Below are 15,805 nucleotides of genomic sequence, written 5' to 3'. Positions count from 1 at the left end.
TGGCCACCATGGAGCTATAAGGATCATTGACACACCTTTGTGTGCTCGAAACTTTTCAGGACTTCTCCCAGCATCCTGAAGGGAGGGAATGCATAAAGGAAGAGACCCGACCAGTCCAGGAGCATGGCATCCACCGCTAATGCTTCTGGGTCTGGAACAGGAGAGCAAAAGAGAGGTAGTCTGCGGTTTTCCCTCGTTGCGAACAGGTCTAGCATGGGAGTTCCCCAAACCTTCCACAGGCCTTGGCAGACTTTCTGGTGGAGGGTCCATTCCGTCGGAATGACCTGGAGTGACCTGCTGAGGATATCCGCTCTTACGTTGAGAGCTCCCGGGATGAAGCGAGTTACTAGCTCTATGTTCTTGGTTGCCGCCCACAAAAGCAGGTCTTTTGCGATCTCGAACAGAGAGAAGGAGTGAGTGCCTCCTTGTTTTTCAGAAGCACGAAATTCACGTACGCCAGAGCTGGAGTTGTCCGAGTTCACTATTCATCTTTGAAATTTTTTCCTGTTGCACGAAATGTTCCAAGGCTAGATGTATTGCAGTTTTCAACGTTTTCTTTCAGAGCATTTATTTATGTGCCTTCAACTCCGCATTTATGTGCCAGTCCCGTTGGGATGAAGACCAATTGCCTGACACTTGAAGATCCCCAATGTTGCTCCCCAACCCTCGTCTGAAGCGCCGGAGAACAACATCAGGTCTGGGTTCCTCTGTCTCAGTGACAAACCTCGATCTAGTTTGCTCCTGTCGTTCCACCATGACAGGTCTTGCTTTACTTGAGTGGATAGAGGAAAAACAAACGAATCCGTGTCTTTCTTCCTGTTCCAGATCTGCTGTAGGAAGAACTGAAGAGGTCTCATGTGTAGCCTCCCCAGACTGACGAACATCTCTAGCGATGAGAGGGTGCCTAAAAGGCTCATCCATTCCTTGGCAGAACAAGTCTTGGCTGCCATCAGGTATCTCACTTTCAGCAGGCATTTCTCGATCCTTTGAGACGTCGGAAAAACCTGAAAAAGAACTGAGTTCATCCGAACTCCCAAATAAGTCAAGTCTTGAGATGGAGAGAGTTGTGACTTTGGAAGATTTACTATGAGTCCCAATTCGTCGGTAAGAGAAAGGGTCCTTTGTAGGTCCTTCATGCATTGGCCTTTTGACGGAGACCGGATCAGCCAGTCGTCGAGGTAAAGGGAAATGTGAATTCCCTCTAAGTGAAGCCATTTCGCAATTGGAGCCATCGTCCTTGTGAAAACTTGTGGGGCTGTTGATAGGCCGAAGCAAAGAGCCCTGAATTGAAAAGCCCTGCCTCTGAACACAAACCGTAGGAATTTCCTTGATCTCGGATGGATAGGTACATGAAAGTATGCGTCCTGGAGATCGAGGGACACCATCCAGTCTCCTTCCTTCAGGGAATTGATAACCGACTGTGTGGTTTCCATCTTGAATGGTGTTTGAAGCACAAATTTGTTCAGGGCGCTTACGTTGAGGACTGGTCTCCATCCTCCTGACGATTTTGGAACCAGAAACAGACGGTTGTAGAACCCCGGAGATGAAGGTTCGAGGACTGCTTCTATGGCTCCCTTTTGAAGGAGGGAAGTAACTTCCTCCTCCAACACCACAAGTTTCTCTGAGTCCCTGGATGATACGTTGAAGTCTACTGGCGAAGACTTTAAAGGAGGACTCTCTGAGAAGGGAATGGTGTAGCCTTCTCTCAGAACGTTGATCACCCAGGGTTCTGCTCCCTTGGCCTCCCAAACTTGCCAGAACGACTTTAGTCTGGCTCCGACCGTTGCATGAAGGACCTTGAACTCATCGGTTGGTACCCCTAGCTTTCTGGGGATGAGAAGAGAATTTTCCTCTTCCCCTAGCACGGGAAAAGGGCCGAGAAGGAGTACCCGAGAAGGCCTAGAGGATACAGGGAAAGAAGGCTTGGGTACTACTGGAGAAGTCGAAAACCTGGGTCTTTTCAAGAATGAGCCAGTAGGTCTTGAGTAGACTTCCGTGAGAGAGCCTCCGAAATTTCCCTAACTAACGTGGCGGGAAAAAGGGATTCCTTAAGCAAAGGAGCAAAAAGAAGAGCAGATTTCTGGTTCCTGGAGACTCCTCTCGCGACAAACGAAATCCAATGTGCTCTCTTCTTCAAAATGCCGGTAGCAGTCACTGAGGCAATTTCTGACGTTCCGTCCGTGATGGCCTTGTCCAGGCAGGCCAAAATAGCATCAAGATCTGTAGCAGTCTTGGGGGGAAGATCACAGACTTTCACTATCCTGCTCAAGGCTCCTATAGACCAGTCAATAAAAGAAAAGATCTCCAAGATCCTATAGGAACTCTTCACCAGATGGTCAATTTCGAAGACGAAGCCGACTTTGGATGAAGAAAAAGCTGAGCGACGGGCAGAATCCACAAGGCTGGAGAAATCCCCCTTGAGAGGAGGCAGAGTCTCCCAAGGAAAAGACTTCCCCAGTCTCATACCACGAACGAGACTTAAAAGACAGTTGAGAGGGGGGAAAACAGAAAGATGTTTTACCCTGAGATCTTTTCTTGCTCAACCATCCTTCTTGCCTTCGGAGAGCTCTTTTCGCCGAAACAGACAGGACCAGCTTCAGAAATCTAGAGGAAGGAGGTTTAAAATCCTTGGCAAACTGCGTAGTTGGAGACGAAGGGGAAGCTGGAGCAAAGTCTTCTTGAAAATGTTCTTCAAAAAGTTGTAAGAGATGCTTAAAGTTGGACGTAGGAGCAGACGGAACATCATCTACTTCCGAAACATCGGAAACTGGGGAGAGAATCTCTGAAGCAGTTGGAGCACCGCGGATAGAAACGTCTCCGGGAGCCAAACTTGCGTTATCCTCTTGAGTATCGCGAACGTCACCGAGGCGCCAAGAGCCCGACCGCGTCAAGCGTATCCGAAACATGAGCTTGAGAGGAGTCAGGAGCCTTAGAAGATCCGAGAGCCAAAGAGGCGCCAAAAACCACGGTAGCGCTAGAAGCGCAAACATTGTGCGCCTTGGAAACGTGTTTTGGAGAGGCGCCAAGCGCCAAAGTAGCGTCGTGAGTGCGGCCGGTGCGGGCGGAAGTGGCGCCAGGAGCGCGATCGGAAGCGGAGCCAGGCGCGCGAGCGGAAGCGGAGCCAGGCGCGCGAGCGGAAGCGGAGCCAGGCGCGCGAGCGGAAGCGGCGCCAGGTGCGTGAGCGGGAGCAGAGACCGGAGCCTCAGTTGCAGAAGGAACCTGAAGTGCTGGAGCTTTAAAACCTTCGAAAAGTCTCAAAATCTTGTCCAATTTGTCCTCTTGCGAAAGGGGGCAGGAACCGGAGGCATAAAAGCCGACTTGGGATCCAATGGGAAGGAAGCCGCTACTTGCATGCTAACAGGAGGATCCGGCGCCGCTACGATCCGTAGAACGTACATCCGGACTGCCTGAAGAAGAAGAGATCTCTGGGCTATCCCAAAAGCTACAAGACGGAAGAGGAGAACGTGCCGAAAGTTTCTTGATAGGAACTTGACTTGGAGAGGAAGCTCTGCGTCTCTTCAGCGGCCTACTAGACTCTGACTGCTTCCAACTCCTCCTCGACGAAACAGAAGCACAAGAAGACACTTCCGCATCGCTTTTACTATAGCGAGCTGCAACAGCCTGGGACGCAACAGGACTGTTAGAGGGAGCAACTGCTCGTGAGCAGACCCCACTCGCCTCCCTCCCTTCGGCTTTCGGCATGTCTTCTCCTGAGCCCTGGGAGCCGGACAGAGGCCTCGACCTAGGAGAGCGAGGGGACGAACAGTCACCTCCTCCACAACACTATCACTGCAACACTTCGATGTCTAGACATCGCACTCACATCCTGGCCAATCTTCTCTATCGCAGAGAAAAGAGCCGAAATCTTACCATCAAATTCTGCCCGAAGGTCTGACACGGTAGTGGGTTGGAAACAACAGGTTCCGGGGCAGGAATAGGAACAGGAGGGTAACAGGAACAGAACAAGAGGCAATACTACTCCTACTCTGGGAGGAACTTCTGGCGAAGCCTTACGTGCCCTATCTTTACTTAATTTTGCCTGATATTTAGCCAACTTTTGCCAATCAAGCACAGACAAAGACGAACATTCATCACATCTATCCAGATTCGTGCACAATTTCCCTCTACAGTTAGAGCAAGAAGAGTGAGGGTCTATGTTAGACCGAGACATTCGAGTTTTACAACCCCCCCCCGCAATATCTAATTTGAGATCCTGAATCAGACATAACTAGAAAAAATCTCAACCAAAGCCAAAAAACAAGCCAGAACCGTCAACAAAAGTGGGTACTTCACCAAAGAAGAAACGAAAAAGCACCGATGAATTTCCTGAAGAGGAGCAGACGACTAGTCGCCGGCCCCAACAGAGAAAATATGATTAGTTGTTGATGGAAATGGATCCAGGTACCCCGGTAGAGGGCGGGGTAGTCGTATCACCTGACCATATATTAGCGGGACCGCCAGTTTTGAATTTTCTGTCGAGATCGAGAATTACAGCTATATGTAAACAACAGGTAAGTTCATGTATAAAACAATCATTTCCCATAAATTATAACTTAATGAAAGCTGATTGGGATAAATATAATTTACAAACTAGAAATATCCCTCCCTTCCACTAAATAAAAACAATGGTGTCACAAATGATTTCTGTTCCAGTTTTGTAATCAGTGCTGCAGATAAATGCATCCCCAAAACTTCTTCAACTCCTAATATATCCACCGTTCCATGGTGGTCTAACAATTTATCTCTCTTAAATCAAACCAAAGACACTCTGGCACAATTTGAAAAAAGTAGACTAAATTCTAGATTAAACACCCTTAATGAAGGCCCTTTTAATATAAACAAACTAAACAAGATAATAGTTATAAGTATAACTATTGACCACATTAAACCACTTTACAATAAATATAATGCAAAGTTTCGGAAAACAATAACAATCAAAAAAGCTCAATCATGGAAAAATTATACTTTGGAGTTGTCACCAAATATTTCAATTAAGGAAATATGGCACAAAATTCGTAAAATCAATGGTAAACATATAAGACCACCTAGAAGCCCAATACAATATAAAGGCAAACTAAATCATAACCTACAAGATATTTCAAATATATTAGCCAAACATATTGAAGATGTTAGTGCTTACAATATTCTAATTTAGATGAACACTTCAAAAGAATTAGAAAACAAAAAATGAATCATACACTTAATTTTGGAACTGATGAGGACCTTGATTATAATCAAGAATTCAATATGAGTGAACTTAATTTTGCCCTAAAATCATGTCGATCATCAGCTCCGGGTCGTGATATGATTTCTTTTGAAATGATCCAGAATATAGCTACACTAGCTAAAGAAATCTTATTAAAATTGTATAATAACATGGCTAACGCATGTCTTCCCAACCAAGTGGAAAAAAAGTTAAGTATATCTTAGTTTAACCAGACCACTGAGCTGATTAACAGCTCTCCTAGGGCTGGCCCGAAGGATTAGATTTATTTTTACATGGCTAAGAACCAATTGGTTACCTAGCAACGGGAACTACAGCTTATTGTGGAATCCGAACCACATTATAGCGAGAAATGAATTTCTATCACCAGAAACAAATTCCTCTTGTTCTTCACGGGCCGGTCGGAGATTCGAACTCGCGACCAACAGAGTGGTAGCTGAGAACGGAACCCGCTCACCCAGCGAGGACATGCAATAATCATACCCATCAGTAAACCAGGAAAAGACCCTAGCAACCCCACTAATTATAGGCCAATGTCTCCAACAAATTGCTTGTGCAAACTGTTGGAGAAAATGGTTAATTTGAGATTAACAAATGTTATAACAAAAAACTCAATTTTACCACCTACCCAATTGGGATCAATAGCTGGTAGATCTACACTAGACCCATTAACTCAATTAGGTCATATTAAAAAAGGATTTGAAAAGAAAAAGCTGACAGTGGCTATTTTCTTTTATATAGAAAAAGCATATGATACCACATGGAGATACAATATTATGCATAAACTCCACAAATCCGATATTCGAGGTCACCTTCCAATATTTATCAACAATTTTTTAACAAATCGTACATTTCAAGTACGCATTGAAAATACATATTCAAATTCCTACATACAAGAGGAGGGTATTCCTCAAGGCAGTGTTTTGAGCTGCATCTTATTTGCCCTGGCAATAGATGATATTACTGTGGACCTGCTGGAGGGTGTACAAAATAGTTTGTATGTGGATGATTTTGTAATATATTATTCAAGTTATTCTCTGAGACATACTCAAAGAATACTTAATATAGCAACAAATAATATAACCACTTGGACTAACTCAGTGGGCTTCAAGTTGTCGGTAAATAAAACAAATGGCATTGTCTTCTACAAAGATAAAAGATGGTTGAAACAACAAACCATTAAGTTATATCTTTATAATGAAGAGATGAACATGTGCAATAGTGTTGAATATTTGGGTATAATTTTTGATCAATATTTAAATTGGAAAGATCATGACAAATATATCAAAGCCAAAGGAACTAAAGCCCTCACATTATTAAAGAAAATATCTCACACCAAATGGGATGCAGGACGAGACACAATGTTAATGTTGTACAATGCAACAGTACTATCAATTATAAATTATAGCTGTCCAATTTATTCAACTGGTGCAGAAGCAACTCTAAAATTTCTAGATGCTTTACATCACGACGGAGTGTGTATATGTACAGGAGCCTTCTGCTCATCTCCAACTGTCTCTATCCCAGCAGAAGCTGGCCAACTGCCTCTAAAATATTACAGATCTAATTACTTTAAGAAGAGGCTCATCCTTTCAAGCAGGCACATCTGTATCAAATAAATTTCTCAATAATCAAAATACAAATAATAACCCAAATCAAAACTCATTTACTAAAAAAACTAATCATCTATTGAATTTACATAACATGGTACCCAAATTTACCCAAGAAATAAATCAGATCACATCATGGACACTAAAAAGGGCAAAATTATGCACATATTTATCATATCTTTCAAAGAAATATATGTTCAACACAGAAATGTGTCATCAACATGCCACTATACAGATGGATCCAAAAATGGGCTCATCAGCCTATTCAAGTGATGAAACTATCCAAATGGGCCTTCCTCTAATATCACCAGTGTTTACAGCTGAATTAACAGCCATACAATTGGCTCTACAGATTATATATATATAAAAAAGGAATTCCTTCAGCACTCATACTGAGTGACTCAAGAAGTGCAATTGAAGCAACAGGATCATTTAAATCAAATAATCACCTTGTCCAAAATATCAAACAGGGAAATCATCAATTAATTACAAACGGCCTTCAAGTTCATATTTGTTGGATCCCAGCCCATGTAGGCATTGAGGGCAATGAGAAAGCAGATAAAGTTACTAAATTGGCTAGTAAAATCCCCCCACCTACTACGAAAGCTCCCACATCAGACTGGCTAGCATCAATTAAACCTTTTATTTACAGGGACTGGCAAAATGATTGGACAAATATACCCCCTCAAAACAAACTAAGACAAATTAAGAACGAAGTTAAAAAGTGGCATTCTTTTACCCAAAAACAAAGAATTAATGAAGTAATTTTAACAAGACTCAGAACAGGACATTTCACTCACACATGATCATCTGATGTCAACTCCGCACACAAATTCAATAGCTTGTGAAAGATGTAACATCCCAATAACAATCAAACATATCTTGATTGTCCCAGATGGCAACATGAAAGAAATACTTATTTACAAAATAAATCAATTAAGGATATTCTAGCTGAAAATAATAAACTTTTCAATTAATAATATAATTCTCTTCTTAAACAGAATTAAATTAATAAATAAAATATAATTTTCCCCCCTCTTTTTTTTTCCTCCTTTTTTTCCCCTTTGGTTTTTATTTTATTTTAATTTTTCCCCTTTTTTATTATTTATTTATTTATTTAACTATTTAATTTTTATGTATTCTTCCCCCGCCCTTTTTTTTTCCCAGCCTGAGAAGAACCCTAAAAGGGTTCAGAGGTCTGCTGAAACAAATCATTTATAACTAACTAACCATTAGTCTACCTCTGAAAAGCTAAGATGTGACAATCACTGAGGCTGATAAAAGACTGAACTATGTGAAATAAACAAGAGAGAGAGAGAAAGCTGCAAATCAAACAAACCAAGGTACAAAGTAAAAGGCAAAATGCAGTTGGGGTCAAAGGGGTGCCATTGAGAACCTTTAGTATCATCTACAGCAAAACAAACAAGCTACACTGTAATTGGTAGCCCCTATGGTTGTCACAGATGAAAACCAACAGTCGGAGGAAGTAATGACCTGAGCAACCCCATGCATTCTTTGATATTGGCTATGGTTCAGATGGACACAGAAATATAACAACTTCAAATTCTGGAGAAGAGGAATTTTAATGAAAGAACCTTCTTGGAATATAAGGAAGGGAACAGGCGGAGCAGTGAAGGAAGTACTTTGAGATTCTTCTGTGAAGAGAAAGATTATGAACTGAAGTGTATTAATTTGATAAAGGAATCAATACAGAATCAAACATTGGAAAAGGTTAGGAGAATCTTTCACATGTCAATACAGCAGCAAGAGAATTAATCATTGGGGACTGAACAAAATACATGGAATAAAAACATATTCAAAATGAACAAACATTACAAGCCTTTGCAGTAAGCTTGAAGGGCATTAACTACCAGTATAGAATGTCTCATGTAAAATAGACATCATGGAAGTAAATATATACCAACAAATAAATATACAGTGCTGTATATAAATGTAATCAATAGGCAGTCACAAGAAGGAAACAATGCAAGGTACTTTTAGGCAGAATCATAGAGGAGGAGGAGTTGGGGCCAGAGAGATCACAAGATTTGTATGTAAAGGTAAAATGCAGAGGAGGAGGAGGAAGACTGCTGAAACACAGTACAGTATACTAAAGTATGGCTGATGGTGGAAGAGGAATTTGCATGATAGAGTATCTTCACTAAGCATTCAACAGAGTACCCAGATAAGCAATTAGATGGGGCCCTATGAAAACAAAGGCACAAGAAGGACTTAACTGTATCATGATATGAAAACTTAAGAGATTATTGTGAGAATTTAAGATAAACATTGGTGCCCATCACAAATCAGCACAGGGCTCATCACCATTAAACTCCAAAATGACATTTTTATAATAAAATAAAGTTTTATATATACTTACCAAATAATTACATAGCTATAGTTTCTACTTACGCGGCAGCTCAAAATTCGAAATTCGCGGTAGCGCTCTTTTGTTTTGAGTGTAGGTATGTTGCCCCGCCCACTTTCGGGGAAGAATAGGTACAACTTAGCTAAGGAGCTCAATTCGTTTATGCTCTATGTCCATGAGAGGGGAGGAGGGCGGGCTCCGATCATGTAATTATTTGGTAAGTATATATAAAACTTTATTATAAAAATGTCATTTTTATATATGTAACTTACCAAATAATTACATAGCTGAATCCCACATTGAGTGGAGGTGGGATGAATGGACATATACTACCCAAAAAACTACTTGATATGGGGGGTAATTTGGGATAGCAAATTAGCTAGCATCTTGGAATGCTTGTTGAAATCTTACCTGGCGAGGGAGCAACAGCAGACGGGTACTGCCTCTGATCGTAGCTCCTCTCGACCTGTAGCGGTGTGGCGGTAGAGCCAAGAATCACCTCTACTGAGTGGGTGCTTTGCAACGTAGGAGGTCAATCGCAGGTTGCCAAAGCTAAAAAATCCAATGGGTCACATAATGATATGTGGATTGCCCTTGCCCTGGGTGCAGTACAATAGAATAACAAAGACCAGATAAAATTAACCTACACCGTACGACCTTTTATCCAAAACCATAAAAACCAATTGATGACACTTAAGATCAGTGTACATCAAACTTCCCAAGAAGTACGACTGCCCTTATTCAAGGAGAGTGGATAGAGGAAAAGGGAAGGCGTTCCTCGTATCCTTCGTCCCCCAAAACCATGCCAGCTGCAAAAAACGGACCTAAAGTACTGCATTTTTCATACACTGTCTCAACGTCCCGTAAATAAAACATGGCAAACACTGACTTGCACCTCCAAAATGTTGTTTGTAAAATCGAAGAGAGAGACAGGTTTCGTTTAAAAGCCAAAGACCTTGCCACAGCTCTTATTTCATGAGCCTTTACTTTGCACGAGGGAAGTAAATTGTCTTGAATTCCCGAATGTGCTTCCGAAATTACGGATCTTAAAAAGAATGACAGTGCATTCTTGGACAAAGGACGGCTGGGATTTTTAACGGAACACCAAAGATTAGGGGCCGGACCTCTAAGGTTTTTGGTTCTCTCAAGGTATACTCTTAGAGCTCTTACTGGGCAGAGGACATTCTCTTGTTCGTCTGGTCCTAATATTTCTGAGAGGCTCTTGATAGAAAAGGAGCGAGGCCAAGGGTTAGCCGGATCCTCGTTTTTGGCCAAAAATTCTAAAGTTAATGAGTATACTGCATTGCCTTGTGAGAAGCCTAACCTTTTGTCAATGGCATAAAGTTCGCTGACTCTTTTGGCTGTGGCAAGTGCCACCAAGAATAATGTCTTCTTCATAAGATTGGGAAGAGACAAGGACGCTATCGGTTCAAACAGTGGACCTGAAAGCAGTTGAGGACCACGTCCAAATTCCAAGCGACTCCTGCGGGTTTAGCTTGCTTACTGGTGTTGAAATGCCTAATTAAATCAGTTATGTCTTGGTTGGAAGACAGGTCTAATCCTCTATGTTTAAATACTGAACTCAGCATCGCTCTGTAACCTTTGATGGTCGATGTTGAGAAACCTTTCGCTGTTCTGAGGCATAAAAGAAAATTAGCGATTTGGGTTACAGAAGTTTTAGAAGAGGAAATTCCTTGTTCTTGGCACCACTTCCTAAAAACTGTCCACTTGGATTGGTAGACTGCAGAGGAAGATTGTCGTCTGCAGTTAGCAATAGCCTCTGCAGCCTTTCTTGAAAATCCTTTCGCTCTGACAAGTTCCCTGACAGTCTGAAGCCTGTCAGAGCGAGAGTGGATAATCCTTGATGGTATCGGAGGAAGTGTGGCTGTCTGAGAAGACTTTTCCTCTGAGGAAGTAGTCTTGGAAAGTCTGTCAGAAGGCTCAAAAGATCGGGAAACCACTCTTTGTGTGGCCAAAAGGGAGCGACTAGTGTCATTGACACGTTGACGTGAGAATTGAACTTCCTCAGCACTTCTCTCACCATGCTGAAGGGAGGGAAGGCGTAAAGGTCGAGATTCGACCAGTCCTGCAACATGGCATCTGTTGCCCATGCTTGTGGGTCTGGGGCTGGGGAGCAATACAACGGAAGCCGATTGTTCCTCGACGTCGCGAACAGGTCTATTAACGGTTTTCCCCACAGTTTCCACAGGTCAGTGCATACCTGTGGACTGAGTGACCATTCCGTCGGTAGGACCTGTTTTCCTCGACTCAATTCGTCCGCCAGGACGTTCAATTTGCCGTGAATGAACCGAGTCACTAAAAGAGTTTCGTTGCTCCTTGCCCAAAGAAGAAGTTCCTTCGTCGCTTCGTTGAGAGTGAAAGAATGAGTCCCTCCTTGGTTCTTGATGTACGCTAGTGCGGTCATGCTGTCCGAATGCACCGCTACAGTTTTGTGGTAGGTTATCGTTGCAAAATGTAGAAGTGCAAGATGAATTGCTTTTAGTTCCTTCACGCTGATGTGGAGGTTTCTCTCGGAAGGAGACCAAGTTCCTGATACTTCCATGTTGTTGAGGAGGGCTCCCCAACCCAGATCCGAAGCGTCGGAGAATAACGTTAGGTCGGGGTTCGTTGGAGTTAGAGACATTCCTGCCGAAAATCTGTCTTTTGCCAACCACCATCTGAGATCCTCTTTTATCTGGGGAGTGATGTTGAAAACGAACGAGTCCGGAAAAGACTTCCTGTTCCAATTGGCTTTGAGGTAGAACTGAAGTGCTCTTGAATGCAGTCTGCCCAATGGAATGAACTTCTCGATGGATGAGAGTGTTCCAAGAAGACTCATCCATGCGTTGGCTGAGCAGGAGTTGCGAGTCACGAAGTCCTGGACTTTCCTTCGGCAAGCGAGTATTCTTTGATGGGATGGAAAAGCCCGAAAACTCCGAGAGTCTATCACTATCCCCAAATAGAGAATAGACTGAGTGGGGACTAATTGCAACTTCTTGAAATTTATCAAAAGTCCTAATTCTTGGGCGAGATGAAGTGTTTTCCATAAGTCCTCTGTGCATTGATAATTCGATGGGGAACGAAGAAGCCAGTCGTCCAGGTACAGAGAGATGTTTATCCCTATCAGATGAAGCCACTTCGTAAGGGGCGCGAGTGCCCGGGTGAAAATTTGAGGGGCTGTGGATAGTCCGAAGCAGAGTGCCCGAAACTGGAAGACTCTGTCCTGGAAAACGAATCTTAGATACTTCCTGGAGTCCGGATGAATTGGAATATGGAAGTAGGCATCTTGCATGTTGATCGTGACCATCCAGTCTCTCTGATGGATGGCCGACAAAACTGACTGATTCGTCTCCATTCTGAATTTTGTTGTTTGAACGAAGCGGTTCAGGGCACTGACGTCCAGGACAGGTCTCCATCCTCCCGATGATTTGGGAACTACGAAGGGACGGTTGTAAAATCCCCTTGAGTTTACATTCCCTACTATTTCTATTGCTCTCTTTTCCAGAAGGGCTGAAACTTCTCGAGATAGGGCAGAAAACTTCTCTGAGTTTACTGAGTAGGCTGCTAAGTTGATTGGAGAGGTTACTAATGGAGGTTTTTCCTCGAAGGGGATTGTATAACCTTCTCTTAAAACTTTCAGCACCCACGGTTCCACGTTTCTCTTCTCCCATGCTGGCCAGAAATGTGACAGTCTGATTCCCACTGGGACATGGAGGACCGAAGTCTCATTTCCTGATGTTAGACTTGAATGGTTTCCTAGATGGTTTGGAGGTTCGAAGGCTGGTTCTCGGACGGGACTGTAGACGGCCTCTACCTCCTCGAAAGGGATGTTGTTGCAGTGGTGACGACGTCCTAGTAGTTGCAGTAGAGGTTGATCTCGTAGGAAAATATGATCTCTTGGTGGATTGTGTGATGAGATCTTGGGTAGACTTCTTCTGAAGATCGACTGAAATTTGATCTATTATATCTTGCAGAAAAAGGTTATCCTTGACTAAAGGCGCAAATAGAAGCGAGGAACGTTCTGACGGAGTGACACCTTTAGCTGCAAACGAGCACCACAAATCTCGCTTCTTGAGTACTCCCGTAGTATAAATGGTAGCTAGCTCTACTGCTCCATCTCTAACAGCTCTATCGCACCCCAAAACACCCAGCCAGTCCGATCACGAAGTTTTCTTGAAGTGACCCACAGTCTTCTATTTTCTTAGTCAAGGCTCCTATAGTCCAGTCTAAGAAACTAAAAATCTCAAATACTTTAAAAATATCTTTGAGAAGGTGGTCCAATTCAGAGGATGAAAAAGAATTCTTGCTGAAGCGAAGGCGAACGACGAGAAGCATCGATAATACATACTGGAGAAGTCTCCTTGAGAGAGGGGCAGCGCCTCCCAAGGACGGAGCTTCTCCGTTATAAGCCAGATACTTCTGTCTTACCAAGCGAGAAGGAGGAGAACTGAAAACCGCCTTCTTGGCTTTCCTTTTCTCTGCAAGCCAGGCATCCATACGGCCGAAAGCTTTCTTCGAAGACGAAGACAACACCAGGCGCGGAAGTCTGGTGGTACCTGGAGGTTGACGCATGCCAAGGAAAGCTGAACCCGGCGATAAAGGAATGACTGGGGAGAAGGACGACGGGTAGCAGATCAGGAAAAACCTGAGTAGAGCCGAGTAATGAGAGGTGGGTTGTTCCTCTTCTACAGGATCTTCGGCGGACAAAACAGGAGATCCTGGAGGTTCTACGGGGTCCTGTGCAGTGTCCTGTACCACTGGAGTTGGTTTCTCAAGAAGGCTCGACACTTTGTCAAGCCGGAGTTGAAGCGGCGCCAAAGAAGGGTCTATAGGGACTGAAGGAAATTCTTGCTGAGAGGTCACGACTGCATGAGAAGAGGGGTTGATTGAAGATGCGCCACCCACGACTGGGCGCATGGATGATATGCGTCCACCCGCTGTAGAAGCAAAAGTCCTGTCCGTGGACGCTTGGTTCGCCAATAATGGGCGCTTTGAAGACTGCCGTTCCCACTCCGAGGGGGCCAACACGGGCTCTTCCGGCTTGGAAGCTGGGCGTTCCCGAACAGGTAGGGTTGGAGCAGTGCGCTCAGGTGATGGGCGTTTCGACGATGGTGTGCGCTCAAACGATGATGGGCGCTCGGATCTTGGACGCTCGGACATTGGGCGCTCGGACTTTGGGCGCTCTGATGGAGAAAGGTCGGATCCTGAACCGTCTGTGAACTGGCGTTTACGAACATTGTCTGGCCGTTTTCTTGCGCGAGAAAGAGAGCGAGAATCTCTTGTTGGAACTACAAGATGGGAGAGGGCTATGATCTCTCTCAGCTGCTCGCTTACGAGGCGGGGGAGAATCGGAGTCCATAGAAGCGCCTAGCCTTTTCAGTGGTCTAGATACATGAGAGAAACGGTCACTGCATCTCTTAGATGTGGGCGAGTCCGATCCACTTGAAGAAAGAGTGTGCGTAACCATCCTAATACCTTTCCAACAGTATTCATCCGCGGCCTGGGATCGGTGGACAACGGGTTCGGATGAGGCGACGACTGCTCGTGGGCAAACCCCACCAACCTCCCTTGGATTGTCAGTTTGCTTCCTCCCATGTTTGCAAGGGGAGTTTAGCAGGGACCTTGGTCTAGGAGCATCGGTGGGACGAACACAACACTATTAAATTTGTCCATTAGGACTTTCACAGAATTCCCAATTTGGGACACCGTATTAACTAGTAAATTAAATTTCTGGTCTACCCGTGCTTCTAAGCTGGCAATGGCATTGGATTCAGCAGAATAAGAATTAGGTACAGGAGTGATGAGAAAAGCTGGAGGGCTGGAAATGGGAGAAAAAGCTGTCACAGGTGTCGAAGGGATTGGTAAAACATCAATATCTTCCCTTGAAGAATGGCCCATACTAGCAGAAGCCTTAGTTTCGGCCCTAGCTGTAGCTTTCCTAATTCTGTCCCTTTTCAATTTGTCTAAATGAGACTGCAAAGTTTTCCATTTACCCTGATCCCAGTCTTTACATTTGTCACAAGTCAAATCAGGGGAACAAATTTGTTCCCTACAAGTACAACAAATTGTATGTTGGTCGTATTTTACCGACGTGAGTCTAGTTTTGCAGCCTTTGCTGCAGTACCTAAAGCTGGATAAACTAGAGTCAGACATAATGGTCAAGAATTCCAAATGAATAAATACCACTCTAATTGTCCAAAAAAAACTAGCTAGGCTAATAGCTGCGCTACCAACAAAAGAGTACTTCACCAAAGACAATCTCCGACATTCGGTGAAAACGAAAACGAGAGCGCTAATAACTGGTGTTCAGTCATTAACCGGCAGAAACGAATTGAGCTCCTTACCTAAGTTGTACCTATTCTTCCCCAAAAGTGGGCGAGGCAACATACCTACACTCAAAACAAAAGAGCGCTACCGCGAATTTCGAATTTTGAGCTGCCGCATAAGTAGAAACTATAGCTATGTAATTATTTGGTAAGTTACATATATAAAAATACAAAATTCAATCCAAATTCCAATCAAATATACCAACTTGAGAACTCATAACTTGAATGGGGCTGATGGCTGCGATGATCAGTTTACTGAACTCTCAATCCTCATGTA

General features: G+C 43.7%; 1 long non-coding RNA gene across 1 annotated transcript in view; it reads right to left on the bottom strand.

Annotated features, from left to right (window-relative positions):
• LOC136829716 (uncharacterized) overlaps positions 1 to 15,805 on the bottom strand; it is a 27,224-nt gene extending 11,419 nt beyond the window's left edge. The window contains exon 1 of the long non-coding RNA XR_010850456.1: positions 15,735 to 15,805. This is a non-coding gene — a long non-coding RNA (uncharacterized lncRNA). The remainder of the gene's footprint in view (positions 1 to 15,734) is intronic.

Source organism: Macrobrachium rosenbergii, chromosome 45 (assembly GCF_040412425.1).
Source record: "Macrobrachium rosenbergii isolate ZJJX-2024 chromosome 45, ASM4041242v1, whole genome shotgun sequence".
Classification (NCBI taxonomy): Eukaryota; Metazoa; Arthropoda; class Malacostraca; order Decapoda; family Palaemonidae; genus Macrobrachium; species Macrobrachium rosenbergii.
This window is presented reverse-complemented; position numbering and strand designations above follow the sequence as displayed.